The 26,193-nt window shown below is 40.0% G+C and overlaps 1 protein-coding gene and 1 long non-coding RNA gene across 2 annotated transcripts in view; one reads left to right on the top strand and one right to left on the bottom strand.

The window, feature by feature from the left end:
• LOC109905326 (tenomodulin-like) overlaps window positions 1-26,193 on the top strand; it is a 105,110-nt gene that overhangs the window by 45,549 nt on the left and 33,368 nt on the right. The window lies entirely within an intron of this gene.
• On the bottom strand, window positions 7,257-24,529 carry LOC109905327 (uncharacterized). Its single transcript, XR_004203056.1, has 3 exons — window positions 24,414-24,529; window positions 23,537-23,600; window positions 7,257-7,392 (listed from the first exon to the last, which is right to left on the bottom strand). It is a non-coding gene; the product is annotated as an uncharacterized LOC109905327 (long non-coding RNA).

The following is a 26,193-nucleotide window of genomic DNA, read 5'->3' as shown; positions in this document are numbered from 1 at the left end:
CAAAAGTATCTATATCCACAGTAAAATGAGTCCTATATCAACATAACCTGAAAAAGCTGCTCAGCAAGGAAGAAGCCACTGCTCCAAAACCGCAATAAAAAAGCCAGACTACAGTTTGCAACTGCACATGGGGACAAAGAGTGTACTTTTTGGTGTCCTCTGGTCTGATGAAACAAACATAAAACTGTTTGGCCATAATGACCAGACCATCGTTATGTTTGGAGGAAAAAGGGGGAGGCTTGCAAGCCGAAGAACACCATCCCAATCGTGAAGCACGGGGGTGGCAGCATCATGTTGTGGGGTGCTTTGCTGCAAGAGGGACTGGTGCACTTCACAGAATAGAAGGCATCTTGAGGATGGAAAATTATGTGGACATATTGAAGCAACATCTCAAGACATCCCAATGGGTATTATAAATGGACAATAACCCCAAGCATGCTTCCAAAGTTGTGGCAAATGGCTTAAGGACAGCAAAATCAAGGTACTGGAGTGGCCATCACAAAGCTCTGACCTCAAGCCTATAGAAAATTTGTGGGCAGAACTGAAAAAGCGTGTGCGAGCAAGGAGGCCGACAATCCTGTCAGGATGAGTGGGCCAAAATTCACCCAACTTATTGTGGGAAGCTTGTGGAAGTTTACCCGAAACGTTTGACCCAAGTTAAACTATTTAAAGGCAATGCTACCAAATACTAATTGAGTGTATGTAAACTTCTGACCCACTGGGAAAGCTGAAATAAATTGTTCTCTCTACTATTATTCTGACATTTCACATTCTTAAAATAAAATGGTGATCCTAACCGACCTAAGACAGGGAATTTTTACTTGGATTAAATGTCAGGAATTGTGAATTTTTTTTTGTTTAAATGTATTTGGCTAAGGTGTATGTAAACTTCCGACTTCAACTATTTTCATGGACTCCAAGGGAAGTCAGTCTTGTTTTACCCCAAAATTATATAGAATACATAAAATAATTTCTTAAGTCTCTCTGTGTTTCATAATTTTCCTTCAATTCACAAGAGGCTGAATGTATCTCACTGGTGAGTGAAACAGCGCCTTTCTGTCTCAATATGTGTAGCAGATCTATCTGATGCAGTCTGGTCAAAAAGAGTATGAGAGTGTATTGTTGCCACCCGTAGCATTGGATGCAAGAGAAGCCAGCTGTCAAGCCCTGACCTTAGAGAGTCTTTTTTATTCTCTATTTGGTTAGGTCAGGGTGTGACTTGGGTGGGCAAATCTACGTTTCAATTATGGTTCCCAATCTGAGGCAGCTGTTTATCGTTGTCTCTGATTGGGGATCATACTTAGGCAGCCCTTTTTCCCACCTTCAGTTGTGGGATCTTGTTTTTGTACAGTTACTGTGTAGCCTGCAGAACATTAAGTTTTGTTTATCTTTTGTTGTTCATCTAAATAAAGTAAGATGTCCGCTTACCCCGCTGCGCCTTGGTCCCATTCCAACAACGGACGTAACACCAGCGAGTACTTGGCCTCCCTTGATAATTAAAAAAATTATAATAATACCCAATCAGCGTTGAGACAAACTTAGTGAATGGTCCTGGTGCACCCAACAAAAAGTTAAGGGAATTTGGATTTTGCTTCACATCAATCACATCACATCAAATGCCAAACTTAATTGACAGAAGAAAACTCGAATTGTTGCATCTCGTTGTGTTGTTGTCTTCCAGTGGCTAACTAGCTTGTCCCTTTCCTAAATTAGCCATGGATGGAGATAGGGATTGGAATTGTGGGTTTACTTAATTCTCCGTACTGGCCAATGATTATAACAGCGATTCTGATCCAACCATAAATTCATACATCGTGCCCCTGGATTGAGAGGATGGAAGTTCAATATGTAGCTAGATGCAGTAGGCTAATGTTAACTAGCTGGCCCATCGTTGCCCATGAAAGGAAGTTAGGCCAACGAGCAAGTATTTTAGCCAGGTAGCCTAGGACAACAAAAAACTAAAAGCATGTAACTACTGTATGACAGAGTCATACACCGTTTGGGAAACATGAAAGAGAGGGGGATGGCATTGGCTTTTCTCTATAAGTAGGGTGAGTCAACACGTTTTTTTTATACAGTGCCTTGCGAAAGTATTCGGCCCCCTTGAGCTTTGCGACCTTTTGCCACATTTCAGGCTTCAAACATAAAGATATAAAACTGTATTTTTTTGTGAAGAATCAACAATAAGTGGGACACAATCATGAAGTGGAACGACATTTATTGGATATTTCAAACTTTTTTAACAAATCAAAAACTGAAAAATTGGGCGTGTAAAATTATTCAGCCCCTTTACTTTCAGTGCAGCAAACTCTCTCCAGTAGTTCAGTGAGGATCTCTGAATGATCCAATGTTGACCTAAATGACTAATGATGATAAATACAATCCACCTGTGTGTAATCAAGTCTCCGTATAAATGCAGTTGCTACATCGGTAACTCTTCTGTGTTCTAAATCAATAGTTAAGTCAAAAAAAATATATTAAACCTTTATTTAACTATTAACATTAACTTGATTGACCATGCTGTTGGTCATGTAACTGTTTGTTACATGCAAAACGCTTTGTGGACTTTACCAGACAAATGTTGCTCTCCAGTTTAGTGATGAAACAAAGGTGTGGTTGAATTTACTCTGCCAATGTCTTCTTATTCTCTCAACCTTGGGCCTATACAGTATATCACGGTGGCAAGGCATATGAACTACCACAACACATAGGTTGTAATATGGCTTTTTTTGGATTCCCCAGTGATTTTAACCACGCACCACTAATGCACTAATGCACCATTGGCCAAATGATCCCATGTATCTAAGCGATCTAGAATACAGACTTACAGCTACTCACAAGCTGTTCCTAAATGCTGTGGGAGAGCAGAGGACACTGTTGTTGATTTTTTAAGACGGCGTGTGGCCAAACCAAAGTGACAGGGAACCAAACCAAAGTGACAGAGAGGCATATCCACTGTAGAGGTGACACCCCCAGATGGCTTTCCTAGGCTTATCATTCAGTGACTCTCGTGGACATTTACCTCAATATTTGGTCTGGCCAAGTTTGTTTGTCATTTATGGAAATGCATCAGTGTGTCAAAATCTTGGGGGAATGCCTTTGATGAATATTTCATGCTACATCAACTGTCCTTTTATTAGCAAAGATTGTAGGCTTTATTCAAAGAGTGGAAATGTATTTAGACCAAAAATCAGCAACAGGATTCATTCAATATGCTCCTCGTGAGGAAAATGCCACTCGCCGGCCATCACAGGGTAAAAAGAAAGCAAGAGAGATAAAGAGAAAGTAGAGAAAGATCGTCAGTGAAAAAAAGAGAGATGAGAGAGAGAGAGAGAGAGATAGAGAGAGAGAAAGAAGGAGGCACTGAGGGGGTAGAGAAGAGAAAGCATAAGAGAGGAATGAAAGAGAACGGAGAGAGAGAGAGGATAATAATAAATAGTTGTTTTCTCTTAGATTTTTTGTTAGGGTCATAAAAACAAGTAATGCTTTAGACAACTGTGTCACGGTCGCTGAGTTTGCCAAACAATAGTGGGCTGACCATGAAGAGATGGAATTGGTCCCAAAGCCCCCCTTGTTCTACCCACACCTGGACATAGCTCTATTACAGGCACAGTAGCTCGTATCAAGGTGATTTATTGCCAGAGAGGGCTCAAGTTGTTTAAAATGGCTGTTGCGATTAGTCATATATGTTCCAGAGCTGAAAATAATTGGACATAGGTGCCCCTGAAAATTTAAAGCAGCTGTAAACGGTAGTGGACCACAGCAAACGTGGCAAGCGGCTGAGAGTCACTGGGGAACAAGGAGAAAAAGTGGGTCATTACACTTCCTTTCAGGAATTAAGCGGGGAAGAATAGAGTTGCGTTCAACATCTAGAGACCCTGCACACCAGCAGCCAAAACACCCATTTCATTCCAGGAATAGAAATACAGTAGAACAACATCATTTCTGAATGATGTTGAAATTGGTGAAATGGCTCTATAATAACCCTACATGTATTCTCTGAAATTGCCACATTATTATTTGGTATTATATCTACAATTTTTCTTGGGTAAATTCTCAAACTCAATAGCCCTCAGCTCTAATTCCAGTCTAAATGCCACATTGAGCAAATTGAAACATTAGTATTTGTATGACTTCTAAATACACTAAATTTACCAAGAATTTGTCTTGCGTACAGGAATGCTTGCAACCTTCATTAAGGATTTAGTACACTTGAGGATACATACTAAATCACATTGGCTTTCAGGTGATAGTCCGGAATTCCTCAGTTTCTCCAAACAATGTTTGTTTGCTGAGCTTATTCTTAGGGTTTCAGTGGAGTCTTAACCAAAATAGCTAGGCTTTTGACAGTGCTGTTGAAAGAACTTGGAGAGGTGCAACCTCAAGCACAGCCTTTCTTTTGTTGGCCTCCCTATATGTATCACCGCAGTTGGGAAGACCACAGAAAAGGGTAATAATAGAATGGATCTCAAGTGGTTATATTTAGACGCTGCTCCTGATTTTGTGTCCTTTCATTAAAGAAATGTCGGCAGATTTTTAACTGGTGTCCATTGAAGAATACATACAATGTTTGATGTATCACTAGAAAGAGTGGGAATGGAACTGTTTGTTTTTGGTACAAATTTGGGTTTTTAATGGTCTAAGTTTGAACTGACTAAAGAACACAATATAGTAGTATAGGTAAATAAAGTTAAAAAGACAGAATTACTATTTCAACAATGAGTATATCAAACACAATAAGATGTGTGTGAATAGAAAGACCACACTGGAATAGAAAATTGGGCCTGTAAACTTTCCCTTTGCAAGTTGTGACCATTTTTGCCAGTGGTGACTAAGTAACTAAGTAAAAAATACTTTGAAGTACTACTTATGTCGTTTTGGGGGGTTTCTGTACTTTACTTTCCTATTTATATGTTTGACAACTTTTACTTCTCTATATTCCTAAGGAAAATATGTACTTTTTACTCCCATTGGCAGCCCCAGAGCATTCGCCACTCCATTTATCCATATTCTCCAGGCCTTGGGAGCTAACAGCCCAGTAGGGCAAAACCTGGTATTTTTTACTTCTTATTCTGGTCACAAACTGGTTGAAATTGTTTTACTGATCAGAATATTATGTATTTTTCTGACCCCCATACAACCAGTTGGTCATAATTGTGACCTCTATACTGACCAGCGGGTCATAATTCTGACAACTATAATATGTGCTATATTATGTAGCCTACTGGTCATAGTTAAGACCTCATCATAACCTGGTAAAGACCACCCGACTACAGCTTATTCCAAAAGGGTTCTTCAGCTGTCCCCATGGAAGAACCCTTTTTGGTTCCACATTGAACCCTTTTGGTTCCCATGTAGAACCCTCTCTGGAAAGGGTTCTACCTGAAACCAAAAGGGTTATCCTATGGGGACAGCCGAATAACCCTAATTTTCTAAGAGTGTACTATAAAAAGTATTGCAGAGGATCAAGTTGGATATTGAAAACATTGTTCATTACATTTCTATTTGTTTCCATAGTAACCAATTCAAGTTAATCTGCAACATATTCTTACATTTAAAATAGATCAAGCAATGGCAAAAACAAATCTAATCAAAAAAATGTATACATCTGCATAGAGTAATTGGTTCATAATTCACCCACAGAAAATACATGCATAGAAATACTGGGAGTATATAAAGGCCCATTGTTTTATTTGATTAATACGAGTGGTGTGATACGTAGATCCTCATCATGGACCTCTGAACACAAAAGATGATGGCCCTCTTGAAAGGTTGTGTGATGGGTCTGATCTGCAGTTAAAAGAATCAGCGCATTACAACTTTATCTATTTGAGATTTTATCAGTAAACTAGAAAAGGCCAAAAACTTTGTGGAAAGGTATTTCCATAGTACTAGTTGAAGAATCCTGTGGCAGTTACAGCTTAGAGATGTCTTTAAAAAAGAGCAAATTGCTCATATTCATACTTTGCATCCTTCTCCAATACGGCCCAGGAGCCTATTTCAGGACTTTCCAGAGGTCCCGCAACACATCAACCTCCTTAGTATTCTGGCTTTTCATGACATTTACTGTGAGCATAAAACATTTAAAATATAAATTTACACATAATGTGGACATGCAGGACACGACATCACAGTAACGCACAGTAAAATATCTTTAACAGTCAGGATCTACTGAAAGTGGTAGCAAAGGCATGTTTGCTCCTCTGTCCCTTGATATTGAAGTGGGACATTAATTCAATCTGAAAAATGTTAAGAAAGAGGATATCAAAATAAGACAGTAGTTGGATAATGAAAATGTTTAACTCCTCTCTAAATGGCCAAGTTTAGCTTAAACCTAATACATGCTGTAATATTCAAACAACTTTTTATAAACACACTCTCCATAATCCTGAGGACATTGTCCCAGACAGAGGTTCCCCAATTGAAGACAGCGTGGCAGTCTTTTAAAAAAATGTAGTTAAATGCAAATATTAAATTGTGTGTAAAGAGGCAATAAAGAGACAATAAAATATTGTATTGTTCAAAAGTTTTCTGTCATACCATTCCTGCAACAAACAGTGTTAGAAATGAGTGTAATTGGTAAATCTCTTCCTCTTCTCTGCAACTGCACACGTGTGAGTTTGAGTGAGTGACAGGGAGAATGAGAAAAATAGGAGAAACTTTAGATGACTCACCAAGGGAGGTGTTTGTTGAGTCAGGACAAGAGGGTTTTGCAGATGAAAAAAAAAACAGAATTCAAATAGGAGTTGATTTGCTTTACCACCTTATATTATTAGAAACAGTGCTCGTTCAATTGGATTGACTTAGAAAAAAGGGTTCCAAAAAGGATCTTTGGCTGTCCCCATAGGAACCATTTTAGGTTCCTGGTAGAACCCTTTTAGGTTCCATGTAGAACCACTTTGGGTTCCATGTAGAACCCTCTGTGGAAAGGATTCTACATGGAACCCAAAATAGTTCTACCTTGAACCAAATGGGGATCTTCAAATGGTTCTCCTACGGGGACAGCCAATTAAACCTTTAAGGTTCTAGACACCACCTTTTTTTCTAAGAGTGTAAGATCAGACAATCATGGGTAGCTGAATAGCTGAATAGCATGTTTCTTGGGGAATCCAGTCTCAGTGAGACCTGATCCAGAGAAAAAACGTTAATGATCATGTGCATAGCTAGTACAAACCTAGCTCTTACAACGCTGGTTAGTAGGAATCAATACTCATTGAAATCAGAGTATCAACATTTTGCACACAACTTACTGTCAATGAGTATGGGTTTAAGGAGTGGTGGTTCTGGTCTCTCCTTTCCCTGGGATATGGCAGAATAGGTCACTCATAAATGAGTGGGTGGCCAAGAACTGCTATAGAGGCCATGCATCGGGTCATTGACATGTTTCAGGAACTGTAAAGACAGAGTTGAATCATGATTCACCATTACCTAAGGTCTTCACTAAATTAGACTTAGCCTAGCAAGTACATTGACTATGTTTCCCCTCGTCAATCTGGCAGTGAGACAGACAGATGGAGAGAGATAGAGAGATAGACAGCAAAGCATAGGCTATTTCTTAGTCATCTAGCTGGATAATTTCTGTACTCCTTCCCTTTGTTCCCTCCTCCATCCTTCCAAATCCAAGCTAGAAGATTCTTGCAAAAACAGAGAATCAAGAATTGAAAACTGCAGTTGAGAGGTGTAACGTTAGATTGTGTGTTAGTCCAAATGTATGGTATTGTCAAATACAAAATACACATAAATACAAGGATATCTGATGAATCAAGAAAATCTTCAAATCCATATTGGGGGTACAAGAATTAGCCTAGCTTGCTGTCTTACACACACAAACACTCAATCTCTCTCTCTCCCTCTCTCTCTTTCATACACACACATCTAGCATGACATAATGTCAATCTTTTCTAGAAGTTATTGTGATCATAATCATCATCTCTCTCCCCCTCGCTCTCACACACAAATACACAGTTAGCATGACAACGTTGACATTACAATGTTTTCTAAAGTCTCTCTCACCCTCTCACCACACACACACACACATTTACTATCATTAACTAAACAGAAATCAAAATGTAAAAATGTTAGTTAGCTAACTATAACCAACGCCTACAACAGCTAAAAATGAAAATGTACCATATCCATGGAGGATTAGCCAGAGAGCTAACATTGGCTAGCTAGCTAAAATTTGCCGGGTAACAAGAATAGGGGAGATCTAGGACTAACATAAACTCACTCACTTTTGTACATCGCCTTGGTCCGTACAATTGACCTTATTTTAGCGCCCCAAAAACTTAATCTTTCCAGATCAACTGTAATGTCAATACAATTGTAAAGCACAATTTCTCCCCTTTCCAACATAATTAATTACATGACCCCCACGCTGCACGGTTCTGCATGATTCAAGAAGGCAATGAGCCCTGTCTGGTCTTTTTTTATATGGCGGGTGGGGAATCGAAACTAATGCGTGATAGTGAGAAGGAGAGATGTTGTATAGGAAATTGCTTTTTTTCACTCGATCTGTCCAACTTATCACCTTAGTAGGTGTCATTACATACCTATTTGAAGGTTTGTGTCGAATTTGAATCGGGTTTTTAGGGCGGTGCTAAAGTGATCTTAGAAGTAAACAGCGGCTTTGAGAATGATGATCGCATGCAATGATGACGCAAAAAATTACTAGGTATCCCACCCTTACCCCCGTCACTGTCCATTTCTTATTTTTAAACTATGAGAGAAGTGCTTCACCTGGTGGAGAGAGATTGTAAAACAGAAATAGTTGCTTTATGCGTGCTGCACGTTACGGCATGACACGTCACGATGTAACGGAGGGTCTGTTCTTTTCTCCAATACTATAGATCCATTACCATGTCGATCAATGCTTGAATAGAAACCTAGTTCACACCCCCGATTTTGAAGTCAACATAGTCGCTACTGTCCCATTAGTTTTCTTTGTAGCCTCGTTTGAATGTTGCGGTTGTGCACATTTGTATGGAATGGGGTGAGTTTACGTTACCACTTAGCAGTCAAATCTTTGACATTTTTATTTAGCTACTGAAATGAAAATACAATTACTGCACGCATTGTTAATTGCTTAAAACCTTTAAGGAAAAATATAATTTTTATATTTTCAGGGTCAAATTCAGGTGCAATAATATTGGACTAATTGTTGATAGAAATATATGCGATAAAAACGTTTTTTGACAACATGTTTATATAGATTGGTTTCTCTTAATTGAGTAGCTTTTAGACAACTGGTCAGTAGTTTAATCAGATTTCAACCAAAAAACAGATATCAACCAAAATAAAGATGTTATTTTCATTAAGAAGATGTCTTAATCAAATCAAATCTACATTTATTTGCCACATGCGCCTTATACAACAAGTGTATACTTTACCATGAAATGCTTACTTACAAGCCTTTAATCAACAGTGCAGTTCAAGAAGAAGAAAATATTTCCCAAGTAGGCTAAAAATAAAAAAGTTATAATAAAAAGTAACACAATAAGAATAACAATAATGAGGCTATATACAGGGGAGACCGGTCCCGAGTCAGTGTGCAGGGGTACAGGCTAGTCGAGGTAATCTGGTTGTGATCTGGTTGCATGACATCCCGATCAGATTAAAACCAGTAAAATATGTCTTTATCACATGTTATGCACACTGGGGAAGCCTTGTAATCAATGTACACAAGCATAACTCCCCATGTCTCATGACACCTATATGTAACCTGCATCTGGATTTCTCTTCCATATACCCAAAACGGTAATAGAGAGAGACAGCTACTGTGTGGTGTTATCTAATGCTTTCCTTGAAAAACTGGTGCCATTTGTAGGTCTATCCCTTAGAGAAGAATTCTCTGAGATGGCAAGAAAGAATGTGTGTGTATCTGTCTGATTCATTGTACAATGTATGACAATGAAAATGTGTTTTGAAGAAAGCACCAGCTGTGCTGAAGTGAGTGTGCATTAGAGAGCTGATTTCCAATGGATGATCTGCGGGGACACTTTGAGGATTTACAGGAGTATTATTGCATTTTCAGCATTCTATCCGCCCACGGTAGCTGATTGGGTGGACTTTGACATGCATTCAACACATGTGAATGCCATCTGCACTCCTGTCTCCGCTGGATCTATAATGGTTGAAGTTATTTCCCTTGTGGTTCTTCATTTTCCAGCAATATGTCCATAGGTACCTGGTTCGACTTTTTTTCTATCCATCTCTCTTGACTGTTTAATTTCTTGTGTTTCTCTGAATCTTCTCTTTGTTTTCCTCCTCTCTCTTCTTGTTTGTCTTCATGCTGAAATCCCCCATGGGAGAGGAGCGGAGCTGTAGATTGAATTTAGTGTCTCTAATTTGAATCATTTTTAAAGAGCGGAGGAAGAGTTGGTGGTGTTGGTGGAAGGGAAAAGTGTCGGGTTTCCGTGTATAGAGGTTGTTTAAGTGGTTATTTTCAATGTCTCTAACAGATATGTCCATTTCCATCTGAGGAGGGGAAAACTCTAATAAAACAACATTGTGGAGAAGCGAGTGCAACCCTGGGGATACATTTTGTTAGTTCTCATGTGACTGGCCATGTGAGGCAAGAGTCTTGAGCTCAGCTAAATCACCATGCTGCAGTTTTCTGGAGGACAAGGAGCTAATGGTGGGGCCTCTGTGTGCAAAAGGAGAAAAGAGAAAAGCTATAAGAGAGAGCTCGGGAAGTTTCCATTCCGATAGCTCACTGTTGGCAACCAACAAAGGCTGAACACTAGACTCTCCTCTCTCTCTCCTTATACAGCTGTTTTGACTTTACGCTCCACCTTGGAGGAGTCTGACTAATTTATCTACCCAGGAGACCATCTTCTGTAGTAGTAACTGTGGTGCTTATGTAATTTCCCATCCTTTTATACATCCACCCATTAAACTTCCTTCAGTAACAATGAGAGGCTCAAACGGCATGACTTGTAATTGGTGAGCTGCTGCTCACCCCTATCCTTCACCAGTCGGCCCTGTGCCACATGGAAGGCCTGCCCCCTGCGCCCTCTCACCCCTACTAGCCCCCCACACTAAGTGACAGGCGTCACGGTTCTGCTCAAGTGGAAGGAAGCCTGTATCTCACAGCCTTAAAGTACAACTAGGGGACATGTCGTCATCAGCAGCGCATACACACACTCATACTATGCATAGCTCACTCACACCACAACACACACACGCACCCTCTCCATCCTTTGAGTAATGTCCTCTGGTGTCACAGCCAGATAGAAGCCCCATTCACACAGACCTTCACTGGCCCCTTTTGTGGCTCTACGTTTGAAACCATCTGGGTAGAGGTTATTGAGGACCACCTCGGAGATAAGGCCTTGCAGTGGTTAAATAAACAAGGCATTGTCAGGAAATGCTTCCACAATTCGCAGTGTCATGTTCATGCATTTCCCGTTGTGGAACTTTGGGTTTTTGTATGTCAACTGATGATGGTGAGAGGCATAAGGATATGTGGGAAACCTGAGCCATTCTTAAGGGGAATGGGAGATACTGATGGTGGTTTTTGACACGTGCAATAGGAGATCTAGCCCTCATACTCTGTAAAACTTTGATTCAGCAGGTTGTATGGAGTAAGGAAGGCATAATAATGTGTACTGTGGCATTCATAGAAGTTATCATAAAGTCACTGGCATAACATACCCACGCAACTTTATTTTTAGAATGGAAAATATTTTGGGGGAAAATACTTCCAATATTATTGTCGTGTCTTTGGCTATGCCGGATGAAGTGATATGACATGCTATTCCATAAAATCATTTCTCTGTAATTAGGGTTAGGGTTAGACCACAAAGAGCTGTTATCTTCCGAATAAACTCTTAAAGAGCTAGTAATCTTTTACATCAGTAGCAGTCAATATTTAATCATCACTTTATTTAGTCTCATCTGAAAGTTATAAATTCTTGGTTATCTTCACGAACACTGGCTAACAAGTTGAATCAGCAATACAAAATTTGGTTTAATCATTTATTTACTAAATACCTAAATAAAACACACAGAATTACATCTACACAGAATGGATCATACATTGATTACAAATTATGTCATAAAGGAAAACGTCCCTAGCGGACGGAACAGATATGACGGCTGGTTACACAAAGAAAGAGGGTTGGGTTTTGAATGAAACTGTCAGGCATATGTGTATTAGGTGGCAGGGAAGTCAGGCGCAGGAGAGTCAAATGGAGTGTAAAATGGAGTCTTTTAATAATGTCATAAAAACGTGCTCCATAACACTAAACAGGAAAAGAACAAACAAATATGGGTACGAAGACCCGTCGCGTACCTATACAACAAAAACACTACACCGACAATAAACAATCTCTGACAAAGACATGAGGGGAAACAGAGGGTTAAATACACAACAGGTAATGAATGGGATTGAAAACTGCTGTGTGGGAAGACAAGACAAAACCAATGGAAAATGAAAAATGGATCAATGATGGCTAGAAGACCGGTGACGTCGAACGCCGAGCACCGCCCGAACAAGGAGAGGCAACGACTTCGGCAGAAGTCGTGACAGAAACAAAGGGAGAAGCTATGCTATCGTAAATACAGAATCTTATGCATTCTAAATAACTGACCATTTGGAAAAAGGAAAATGCAATAAATATTTACTCTGCGCTGCGCTTCAATAGGTTGGTCGTAGATGGAAGGCAGGGTTGCCCAGCAGGGATCTCTTGTCCTCTGAAGAATGTCTCTGGTGGTAACCTGGATATGTTGTAGTATCGTTGTGTGTGTTAGACTGGATACGTCGTCCGTCCTTTCCTATCCCACGTTTACAGCGGCTGCTGCTAACTCAACGGCTAGGAGGTATCACTTCTGGAGTGAATAAGAGTTCAAAGTTCATACCAAGTTGCCATACTTTTAAGCTCCACCAGAGCTGTTGCTAGAAAATGGAATGCTAATTTTTCTACCATAAGCCACCTCCAAAGCTGTTTTAGAGAATTTGGCAGTACGTCCATCCAGCCTCACAACCACAGACCACATGTATGGCGTTGTGTGGGTGAGCAGTTTACTGATGTCAACGTTGTGAACAAAGTGCCCCATGATGGCAATAGTATGCATGGGTATGGGCATAAGCTACAGACAACGAACACAATTGCATTTTATCGATGGCAGTTTGAATGCACAGAAATACCGTGACAAGATCCTGAGGCCCATTGTTGTGCCATTCACCCGCCGGCATCACCTCATGTTCCAGCATGATAATGCAAGGCCCCATGTCGCAAGAATCTGTACACAATTTCTTGAAGCTGAAAATGTCCAAGTTCTTCCATGGCCTGCATACTCACCAGACATGTTACCTATTGAACATGTTGGGGATGCTCTGGACTGACATGTACGACAGCGTGTTCCAGTTCCCGCCAATATAAAGCAACTTCGCACAGCATCGAAGAGGAGTGGGACAACTTTCCTCAGAACACAATCAACAGCCTAACGTCTAACGTCAGTGCTGAAGTTTGCTGAAAGAGTGCTGAAAGATCTGATAGAATGGTTGTTTTTATTTGGGATTTTCAAATGAAACATTTTTGTAGAGGCATAAATAAGTACGTTTTGAGTATCTGTTGTCAACACTGTTAGTGGCTTGTCAACTCTGTCACTGATGGAGTCAATCATTTTTGTCAATATTCAGAAAAAGTATTTGAATCACTGTTCTGCAACATTTGCTTAAACAACTGATGTTTTTTGCTATGCAGACCTAAGGGACAATGTTTGCCTTATAAATATTGTTTTATGTTCTAAATCTAGAAAAACATGCCAAAATGCTAACACAATTATCCCTGGAGCATTTAAGAGCACTATAAAACAAAACAAAAAGAAGTTGGAGATTTGTATTACCTATTAGAATAATCTCATCTTAGAATTAAACAATCAAAGCCATTAAACACTTGTTGGTCAATAATTGTAAAAATGAAATGATGTTTATGGTGTCTGTATGTAATTAGGAGGTTGTTCCTTTAGCTGATTCTTTGGTAGATCAAAATATACACTGCCGTTCAAAAGTTTGGGGTCACTTAGAAATGTCCTTGTTTTTTAAAGAAAAGCACATTTTGTTATCCATTAAAATAACACTCCTGTGTTCCAATGGCACATTGTGTTAGCTAATCCAAGTTTATCATTTTAAAAGGCTAATTGATCATTAGAAAACCCTTTTGCATTTATGTTAGCAGAACTGAAAACCGTGGTGCTTATTAAAGAAGCAATAAAACTGGTCTTCTTTAGACTAGTTGAGTATCTGTAGCATCAGGTACAGGGTTAGATTACCGGCTCAAAATGGCCGGAAACAAAGACTTTCTTCTGAAACTCATCAGTCTATTCTTGTTCTGAGAAATGAAGGCTATTCCATGCGAGAAATTGCCAAGAAACTGAAGATCTTGAACAACACTGTGTACTACTCCCATCACAGAACAGCGCAAACTGGCTCTAACCAGAATAGAAAGAGGAGTGGGAGGCCCCGGTGCACAAATGAGCAAGAGTTGTGCTTTAGAGTGTGTAGTTTGAGAAACAGACACCTCACAAGTCATCAACTGGCAGCTTCATTAAATAGTACCCGCAAAACACTAGTCTTAACATCAACAGTGAAGAGGTGACTCTGGGATGCTGGCCTTCTAGGCATAACTCAGACTGGCCAATAAAAAGAAGATTAAGATGGGCAAAAGAACACAGACACTGGACAGAGGAACTCTGCCTAGAAGGCCAGCATCCTGGAGTCGCCTCTTCCATGCTCAAAGGGATAGTCAATGTCTGCTTTTTACCCATATACCAATAAGTGTTTGAAATTCACTGCTCGACTGAGGGACCTTACAGATAATTGTATGTGTAGGGTACAAAGATGATGTACTCATTCAAAAATAATGTTGAACAGCCTCCCGGGTGGCGCCGTGGTCTAGGGTACTGCATCGCAGTGCTAGCTGTGCCACCAGAGTTTATGGGTTCGTGCCCAGGCTCTGTCCTTTGTCTCTCCCGAGCCCGTATGGGAGTTGTAGTGATGAGACAAGATAGTGACTACTAACAATTGGATACCACCTAAATTGGGGAGAAAAGGGGGTAAAAATGTTAAAAATAATAATAATAATAATAATGAACACTATTATTGCACACACAGAGTGAGTCAATGCAACTTATTATGTGACTTGTTAAGCATATTTTTACTCCTAAACTTATTTAGGCTTGTCATAACAAAAACGTTGAATACATATTGAATCAATCATTTTATATTCCGAAAAGCATAATTCCATTATGGGGTGTGTAGGCCAGCGACAAAAAAAAAATCAACATTTCAGGCTGTAACACAAGTTGTGGAAAAAGTCAAGGGGTGTGAATACTTTCTGAAGCTACTGCATTTGATAGCATTTTATAATAACTCCACTTAATAAAACATTTATAATTGGTTAGTAAATAGTTTAGTCATTATCTATTAATTATTACTCCATTCATAAGATGTTTAATGTAGGTCCTTATAAACCATTTACTAATCACTAGTTAAGTCTTTTTGTGCGGCCTCATCTAAAGGATGGGCTATTTATACTTTATAAATACTTTATGAAAGGTTTTATAAATGTTTTGAGTGACCAGCATAATTTCTCACAAAATGCTTTCTCACAAATTGATAGACATTCCAGCAGTACCTGATGCTCCTTAAGGTCTGAAAATAGCCTAGAACATACCAATTGTAAAAGAATAACCACAAAACGCAGGATGTTTAAGGAAATATACATATATTTTTTGGACTCTTCAGATGAACTCAGGAATGGGGATGGAGACGGAGAAGTAGTTTTAAACGCAACAAGTTCTACGCCTTTCAGTACTTTAGGAAGTCATCTAACAATTGACAGGGAACAGGATTGTGTTAATATTAAAGAAAATATTTGTTGGAAAAAAGTTGTCCCGTTTTTCAAGAATCCCTGAGCTTGAAAACAGCAACATTTTCTCTCAGCCTCATGGCAAAATGTGTAAAATAGTATGAAATTGGCGAAACTGTGCTACGCCACTGCATACAGTAAATGACAGTGCCTTCAGAAGGTATTCCTACCTCTTGACTTATTACAGCCTGAAATCAAATTGATCCCCAAACATTTTTTTGCACACCCATCTTTACACAATACCACATTATGAAAACTGAAAACAATTTTTTTGAATGTTATGCAAATGTATTGAAACTGAAATATAGAAATATCGCATTGACATACAGTGAGTATTCACACCCTTGAGTCAATACGTTGTAGAAGCATCTTTGGCAGCAATTAGAGCTATGAGCCTTTCTGGATAAGTCACCAAGAGCTTTCCACACCTGGTGTGTGTGATGTTTGCCCATTATTCTTTTCAAAATTCTTGATCATTGCTGCACAATAATTTTTAGGTCTTGCCATAGATTTTCAAGTAGATTTAGGTCAAAACTGTAACTCGGCCACTCAGGAACATTCATTGTCTTGTTGGTAAGCAACTCCAGTGTAGATTTGGCTACATTTGGCAACATCGCTCCTTCTACTGGTCTTGCAAAATCCAGGTCTCGGGCTCTCCGGCCAATCCCAGGGAAGCAGTGGTGCTAGGCTTGTCGTGTTTCGGATGGTTTGACATGATGGGCAGGATCTGGCTTGGGCTTCAATGTCATGGTCTAGTCCCAGCCACCAGAAATATCTACGTGCTAACTCCTTCATCCGGACGATAGCACAATGTCCAGAGTGCAGCTCGTTCAGGATAGGTTTCCACAGCTTTGGCAGTATGATGACACCCATACCTCAGAGTCACTGTCAACTCCTTTCCCCGTGAAAGGTAAGGCTGGAACTCCAGTGGCGCGTCAGCGATGCATGATAGAACGCTTCTCATCACTCGGTCAAACACTCTGAACAGTGTTGGATCTCCTCCTGTTTCCTTCTTGATCTGGTGAGCTGTCACAGGTGTGTTCTCCACCATGTTGAAATAGATAATCTTCTGTTCACTGCTCTTAAGGCAGTCATGCGGAGGAGACCTACCGCGCGCTTCAGACCTCCGGTACTTGATGTCATACTTACGAGCACTAAGGAGTAGCACCCAACACCGCATTCTGCTTGCTGCCAGAGTTGGTATGCTGGAGTACCAAAGATAGCAAGGTGAACCTCTGTCTGAACAGGTAGGTGTGGAACTTTTTGATCCTGAAGATAATACCCAAGCTTCTTTCTCAATCTGTGGGTATTTCACCTCCACTTTGCCTCGAATCCAAGACGCAGAGACAATGGGATTCTCTTCTCCTGTTGGTCGGAGTGATATGTGATACGATGGCCCCAACTACATATGGGGAAGCGTCGCAGGCTAGTTGAATTTGCAAGGATGGGTCGAAGTGAGTCAACACTGTCTTGTCAATCAACATTGCCTTTGCATTCTAGAAAGCAGCGTCACACTCATTTATCCACAATATTGTTCTCTCTCAGAAGCTCATGCAAAGGCTTCAGCTGCGTCGCCAGCTGTGGGATTAACTTGCCGTACTAGTTCCAGAGGCCAAGGAAAGACAGCAGCTGGCTGACATTCTCAGGAGCAGGAGTCTCTGCAGTCGCTGTCATTTTCGATGTGGATGTATGGAGACCGTTGGCATCAATCACATCGCCTTAGTACTCCACAGCTGGCTTGAAAAAGTCACACTTGTCTTTGTGAACACGCAAACCGTTCTGTCAAGGTTTATCCGATGCTCCTGTGACTAGGATGTCATCAAGGTAACACTGTACCCCAGGGAGACTGCTCAATATCTAATCCATGGTCCTCTGGAACAAGTCAGATGCCGACGTGATTCCAAAAGGCAAATGGCACTGTAGACTCCCCTATGGGTAGTGATGTGAGGTACTTCTGTGAATCTTTCCTATTTTGCTGCATTACAACCTGTAATTTAAAATAATTTTAATTTGATGAAGTGAAATAAAAATTTTAAATAAACAGAAAAGTGGTGAGTACATATGTATTCAACCGCTTTGCTATGAAGCCCCTAAATAAATCTGGTTCAAGCAATTACCTTCAGAAGTCACATAATTAGTTAAATAAACTCCACCTGTGTGCCATCTAAGTGTCACATGATCTGTCACATGATCTCAGTTATATATATATATACACCTGTTCTGAAAGGCCCCAGAGTCTACAACACCACCAAGCAAGCGGCACCATGAAGACCAAGGAGCTCTCCAAACAGGTCAGGGACAAAGTTGTGGAGAAGTACAGATCAGGGTTGGGTTATAAAAAAATATCCGAAACTTTGAACATCTCACAGAGCACCATTAAATGCATTATTTTAAAAAAAATATGAAAGAATATGGCACCACAACAAACTTGCCCCTGCATCTCAATTTGGTTGAGGTCGGGTGATTGTGGAGGCCAGGTCAATTTGATTCAGCACTCCATCACTCTACTTCTTGGTAAAATAGTCCTTACACAGCCTGCAGGTGTGTTGGGTCATTGTCCTGTTGAAAAGCAGATGATAGTCCCACTAAGGCCAAACCAGATGCAATGGCGTATTCCTGCAGAATGTGGTGGTAGCCATGCTGGTTAGGTGTGCCTTGAATTCTAAATAAATCACAGACAGTGTCACCAGCAAAGCACCCCCACACTATAACACCTCCTCCTCCATATTTACAGTGGGAAATAGTCTCTTATTATTATTGGTGTCCTTTGGTAGTGGTTTCTTTGCAGCAATTCGACCATAAAGTCAGAATACACGCAGTCTCCTCTGAACAGTTAATGTTGAGAAATGTCTATTACTTGAACTCTGTGAAGTATTTATCTGGGCTGGTAACGCTAATAAACTTATCCTCTGAAACAGAGGTGTCATGACGCTAGCCCTTTCAGTGAATTGGCTAGCAGAGATTTGAACAACCCCCCCCCCCATTCTGTTAGTGGGGGCAATTTTCCAACCACGTTGTAAATTCCTTGCAGACACTCTTGTCTCCCTGACCATGCAGTACGGGAGAGAGATGGTCACAGTAGAACAAAGGCACTCTCCTGCCAAATTCTACCACATCCCAGAATTTGAGAATTGAACAGAAGCCAGCTACGATCCGGTCCATTTTGTTTCATGTTTGTGACCTCATGAAAGACAATACAGCCACATTACCCTTACTATGTTTGTACAGGTTCCTCAGTTATGAGGCTTGCATCTAATTCTCAACTGATCCATTTCATAAAATGAATGAGTAAAGATGAAACTATTTGCGAAATGATGTAATGTGATGTTAACCTTTAAAATGAGAGAATGGCCTTCCATGTAAAGTTTAACTAAGTCTGTAGCAATGCCCAAGTGAATAGACATTGGTTGGAAATGATGAAACAACCTATTTTCCACTCTTGAATAAAAGCCTCCATGACGAAAAGTCATCTCAGTTCTAAATACCGTGAGGACTTGTCCTCACATTTAAAAAGGGCTAATTGTAATTTCAACCATACAGGCCAGAAAACGTGAGAGCTTGCTCTACATGTGAAATGTTATGAACTCTGAACTATTGATCACTCAAGAAGAAGTCCAAGATTACAGACTAACAGACTGCAGCTGGAAAGGTTGCAAATCTAGTAAGAACATTAACCGATGCAGAAAACCACAACATCCCACTCCATGACAACCCAGAAGAATCCACAAAGGACAATGGCGACCTCGACTGGGCAAACCAGAGCCTCACACCACCAGCTCAACTATCAAAGTCAGCTTCATGCAAATACAATGCATTACCTTTCTCTGAATGAGCTATCGTTAGTGGCATATGTATCTATGTAAGAATAGCTTCCCATGTCCAGTAGAGACCAATTCCTTAGTCTTCCTTCCAAATCCCCCCTTCTCTTCTCTCTGAATCTATCGTGTTATAACCAAACTGTTTGTGTTTATAGTCCACTAGGGACGGTATTTACTGTATAATGTCATTATGTATTGTATATTCTGTATTTGTTGAATTAGTTCGTAAATTAATAATTGAGCCAATTTGTGTATAGATGATTCATAAGTAAAGGCTGGCTTTGTGCAGATAACCAAGAATTTTACAACTTTCAGATGAGACAGATATTAGGTAAAGAATAATTAATGACTGATTGAGTGCTTTTGATATAAAAGATCTTCAGATCTTTAAGAGTGATAGCCGCTCTATATAAACTAATGCTTCCATGGTGCCATAGGTTATTAATGGTTTAATTCTTGCATGGTTTAATTCAATCACGTAATCAATTAAACGTTAGGTAACCAATTTGATAAAATTGCTTGTCATCACATTAATGAAGTCAGAGACACGACAGAGGTAACTCTGGGTCTTCCACTGACCTTCATGTCTTAAAGTAATGATGGACTGTCATTCTCTTTGCTTATTTGAGCTTTTCTTGACATAATATGGACTTGGTCTTTTACCAAATAGGGCTATCTTCTGTATACCCCCCTACTGAATTTCCGCCTGACTGACAGGCCCAAAGTAAACTGCCTGTTACTCAGGCCCAGAAGCCAGGATATGCATATAATTGGTAGCATTAGCATTGGATAGAAAACACTTTGAAGTTTGTATACATTTTTTTTAAATGTATGAGACTATAACACAATTGATATGGCTGGCAAATATCCACAGAAAAACCAACCAGAATGTTTTTTATAATGGAAAGCTATGGGTCCTATGCAATTCTAGCTTCCAGAATGCAATTCCTATGGCTTCCACTAGATGGCAAAAGTTTCTGTTTAAGGTTTCAGGCTTGTTTCTTCCAAAATGAGGAAGAATTTGGAGTTTTGTTAAAAGAGTCCCAGTGGAAAATCAGTCTGTCGGCGCGCCTGTTTATTTTACTTTTCTATTGAACATACTTCTTTCCGTATGAAATATTATAGTTTATTTACATTTTAGGGTACCTGAGGATTAAATTGAAACATAGTTTGACTTGTTTGAACAAAGTTTAGCAATAGCTTTTTGGATTCCTTTGTCTTTTTTTATTTTTTTTATTTTACCTTTATTTAACTAGGCAAGTCGGTTAAGAACAAATTCTTATTTTCAATGATGGCCTAGGAACAGTGGGTTAACTGCCTGTTCAGGGGCAGAACGACAGATTTGAACCTTGTCAGCTCGGGGGTTTGAACTTGCAACCTTCCGGTTACTAGTCCAACGCTCTAACCAATAGGCTACCCTGTTTAACGAGTGGATAACTGAAATCGATGGCGCCAACTAAACAGACTTTTTGGGATATAACAAAATTACCATTCATGTTGTAGCTGGGACCCTTGGGATTGCAAACAGAGGAAGATGATTTATTTCATCGCTATTTGTGATTTTATGAAGCTGAAAAATATATTGATGTGGGGCGCCGTCCTCAAACAATCGCATGGTATGCTTTCGCTGTAATGCCTATTGTAAATCGGACAACGCAGTTAAATTAACAAGAATGTAAGCTTTTAAACTGTAAAGATACTTGTATGTTCAGAAATGTTTAATATTACGATAATTTATTTGAATTGCGCACCCTTCAATTTCACCGGATGTTGTTGACAAGCCTTAAGAAGGAAATCAATTCCATAAATGAACTTTATAGAAGGTGCACCTGTTAATTGAAATACATTCCAGGTGACTACCTCATGAAGCTGGTTGAGAGAATGCCAAGAGTGTGCAAAGCTGTCATCAAGGCGAAGGATGGTTATTTGAAGAATCTCAAATATAAAATATATTTTGATTTGTTTAACACTTTTTTGGTTACCATGTGATTCCAAATGTGTTATTTCATAGTTTTGATGCCTTCACAATTATTCTACAATGTAGAATAAAGAAAAGTAAAATAAAGAAAAACCCTTGAATGAGTAGAAGTTCTAAAACTTTGTGTATATCATGAGTAAGTATATAATTTGTATTTATTGTTATTTGTAAACCTTGCCATAAAAAAAGCAGCAGCAGTACAAAACCATAGCTAGACTGGTACATTGGACGGCACATTACTCACTCACCAGAAACAAAATTGTAGACCCGCACCAGGCTGGGAAGACTGAATCTGCAATAGGTAGGCAGCTTGGTTTGAAGAAATCAACTGTGGGAGCAATTATTAGGAAATGGAAGGCATACAAGACCTCTGATAATCTCCCTCGATCTGGGGCTCCATGCAAGATCTCACCCCGTGGGGTCAAAATGATCACAAGAACGGTGAGCAAAATCCCAGAACCACACGGGGTGACCAAGTGAATGACCTGCAGAGAGCTGGTAAGTAAAAGTAACAAAGCCTACCATCAGTAACACACTACGCCGCCAGGGACTCAAATCCTGCAGTGCCAGAAGTGTCCCCCTGCTTAAGCCAGTACATGTCCAGACCCGTCTGAAGTTTGCTAGAGAGCATTTGGATGATCCAGAAGAAGATTGGGAGAATGTCATATGGTCAGATGAAACCAAAATATAACTTTTTGGTAAAAACTCAACTTGTCGTGTTTGGAGGGCAAAGAATGCTGAGTTGCATCCAAAGAACACCATACCTACTGTGAAGCATGGGGGGAAAACATCATCCTTTGGGGCTGTTTTTCTTCAAAGGAACCAGGACGACTGATCCGTGTAAAGGAAAGAATGAATGGTGCCATGTATCGTGAGATTTTGAGTGAAAACCTCCTTCCATCAGCAAGGGCATTGAAGATGAAACGTGGCTGGGTCTTTCAGCATGACAATGATCCCAAACACACCGCCCGGGCAACGAAGGAGTGGCTTCGTAAGAAGCATTTCAAGGTCCTGGAGTGGCCTAGCCAGTCTCCAGGTCTCAACCCCATATAAAATCTTTGCAGAGAGTTGAAAGTCTGTGTTGCCCAGCAACAGCCCCAAAACATCACTGCTCTAGAGGAGATCTGCATGGAGGAATGGGTCAAAATACCAGCAACAGTGTGTGAAAACCATGTGAAGACTTACAGAAAACGTTTGACCTCTGTCATTGCCAACAAAGGGTATATAACAAAGTATTGAGATAAACTTTTGTTATTGACCAAATACTTATTTTCCACCATAATTTGCAAATAACTTCATTAAAAATCCTAGAATGTGATCTTCTGGATTTGTCTTCTAATTTTGTCTGTCATAGTTGAAGTGTGCCTATGATGAAAATTACAGGCCTCTCTCATCTTTTTAAGTGGGAGAACTTGCACAATTGGTGGCTGACTAAATACGTTTTTGCCCCACTGTATATCCCAGACAATCCTGAAGAATAGGACAAATAGACAAGTGAATATAAGTCTGTTATTGTGTCTGTAGCAGTTTGTATGAATGACTGGTTACATAAAATACATGTTGATGTTAAATGGCTGCGAAACAGAGATAAGGAGTCTCTTGCTGTAATGTCAGGTAAGGTACCACTGAATGCCCCAGTATTTAGTCTGGCAGCTGGAAGCATGTGTCCCCATCCAGGCCCATGTCACAGCATGCATAGGCCTGATGGAGAGATGACAATAAATACATGATGTACCTTTCATCACCGAAGCCATGTTAGTATTTACTGCACATGTTGCTGAACAATCACACCATTCTGTTAGTGTCATTGATATAAATGGGCAATTCACATACAATATCCAGTTCATAAGCATTGACTGTAATACCTCTAGAGATCCTGTGGCTGTCTGGCAGCGTTCTACTTTCTTGTCATCTTACTCCCTCTTCTACCTGAAATGCAATAATAACAAAAACATGAATGACAATCAGCCTAGTCAGTAATTTGGCTAACTAGGCTAATTAGACACTTGTAAATATGCACAAGACTATTCAGCCATAATTATACCAATACAATGCAGCCTATTTGCAGGAGGGGCATAATTATTCTCAACTTTTTCAATCAATAAACAGGCAGTGTAATTAAGTAGTTTCTCAAAAGAGTTCAAAAGTCATTAAAAAAAGTATTTGAAATATAGCTAGCAAATATATCCTTTTAGTTTTTCTAGAAACCTAACATTATGATGTGATGATGGTGGGAGTTTTTCCCCAATTCTATACTGAACAAAAACATGAACTCAACATGCAACAATTTCAAAGATTTTACTGAGATACAGTTTATAGTGTAAGGAAATCAATCAATTGAAATAAATTCATTAGGCCCTAATCTATGGATTTCACATGACTGGGCAGGGGTGCTGCCATGGGTGGGCCTTGGAGGTCATAGGCTCACCCACTGGGGAGCCAGGTCCAGCCAAGTTTTCCCCCACAAAAGGGCTTTATTACAGACAAAAATACTCCTCAAGGTACACCTGTTCAATCAGCTTATTGATATGCCACACCTGTTAGGTGTGAATTTGTTTTCCCCTCGCATCTAAAGCTGCCTGATGAAGCTAACGGTAGCCAGTTGATAGTAAAGCTAGGATGACTGTCATAAGCCAGTAGCTAAAGTTAATTAGAAATGTACCATTTATATTTCATATGATGAACAAACTACTGTTATGTGTTTTCACCCAAGAAATCCATGTACACATAAGAGATTATTACCTTCAAGTAGATAGTTTTCTTCTAGTACTTCAGGCCGAGTAGTGTTAACATTACTCTGTTCTTCTTTGATGGGGTTTAACGACGGTTGGCATCCATTGTTAAGGGTGCATTACCGCCACCAGCTGGACGGAGTATTGAATAAGAAACTTAATAAAAACTTTCCGGGAAAGGGGTAAAACGACATCATAAATAGTCAAACACATCAACTAAAAAACATAAAGAATAAGAAGGCTCAGGGGCCTGTGATGGGGCTACATTCACCGGCAGGATTTCTTGCACTGCCTCGGCTGTAAAATCGTGAAGACCCTAAAAAATGTTCAGCGGCATTCACAACGATTCCAATTTTCTTAGACTTCTTTTCCCCTTCTGCTGTACAGTTTATGACCATTGCAATAAATAATGCAAAGTCCACCTTTTTAACATGTAACATTTCACTATCCCTCGGTTGATGAAAAACCATCACTGGTCTTGTTGGCTCTACTACCATTGCTTCTTCCCCGCCTCTCGTTCCTTCCAATTTTCTCACCGCCTCCAGATAGGAGACACGCTGGACACTCCTTACCCTTGCCACCTCACAGGGCACTCCAATAAATCAGGTGCATGTTCACCTCCACAGTTGCAACATTTCCCTTCATCTAGCATACGATATTCTTCCCTTCTGCACACACTTGACACATGACCAAATCTTTTACATGTATGACACTGAAGGGGCTTGTGCACAAAAGCTCTTACAGGGTATAACAATGAATACTAACTTGAGAACAGTAGCATGGATGAAGTGAACTTTTTTTCTCCATCCACCATACAGGTCAGTCGACGAGCACCAACCACTCCATCGATGTCTTCAGTTATATCCTCTGCCTTTATTTCTTGCGCCACCCAGGAAATAACCCCCTTTTATTTTTTGACCTTTATTTAACTAGGCAAGCCAGTTAAAAACAAATTTAAAAACGTATTTACAATGACGGCCTACCCCGGCCAAACCCAGACGAGGCTGGGCCAATTGTGCGCCGCCCTATGGCGGACTCCCAATCATGGCCGGATGTGTTACAACACTGGCTCTCACTGACTCCACACTTTATTCCAACACATTACAGATTTTCCTGGAGACGTTAGATGGATTTCTCCAGTAGCATTCATCCAAAACCCTGACCAAAAACGAGTCTAGTGGCTTCCTATTTACAAAACCTCAGTTTCCACCATCTTCCGTCAACGAACGTACAGTACACTCTCTACTCTGGTTGCCTTTCATGGGTAGCTTCCGACTTCTCCTCTTCAAGCTACTTCCTGAGATTTGATTGATGGGTCAATCCAACCAATGGTGCAGCAATTGGTGGCTGTGGGTTTGGCTGATTGTTCAGGACTAAAAGGTCCTGCCACCAACACTGCTCAAACCAGGTTTCTACAAACTTACAAAACTTTCTACAAGCTTATGAACCTCTAGGTAACGTGACAACAATGGCGGAACTCAGAGCTTGCGCAGATAAAAAAAAATATCTGCACGTTTCTTTTTGATTCACAGCCTAATATTCATAGTTGTAAATGGACTTCACAAGTTTGCGACCGTTTTGTTAAATTTTTCACCAGACATGATACAAGCTTGCGAAATTAAATTACACATTTGTGAATCGTATGGTACTTGCAACAACAACGCTCAATGTGCGACCATGAAATTCAAGATACAAACATATTTCTGTCATTATTATCCCATAGTTTCTCAGGCTGAACCAAGCTCCTTAGCAAGTTAAATATTTTAGCTCTCTTCACACTAACAAATGTT

The sequence above is a fragment of the Oncorhynchus kisutch genome, linkage group LG15, assembly GCF_002021735.2.
Source record: "Oncorhynchus kisutch isolate 150728-3 linkage group LG15, Okis_V2, whole genome shotgun sequence".
In the NCBI taxonomy this organism is placed as follows: domain Eukaryota; kingdom Metazoa; phylum Chordata; class Actinopteri; order Salmoniformes; family Salmonidae; genus Oncorhynchus; species Oncorhynchus kisutch.
The sequence above is the reverse complement of the archived record's forward strand: the minus strand, read 5'-3'. Positions and strand labels throughout refer to the sequence as shown.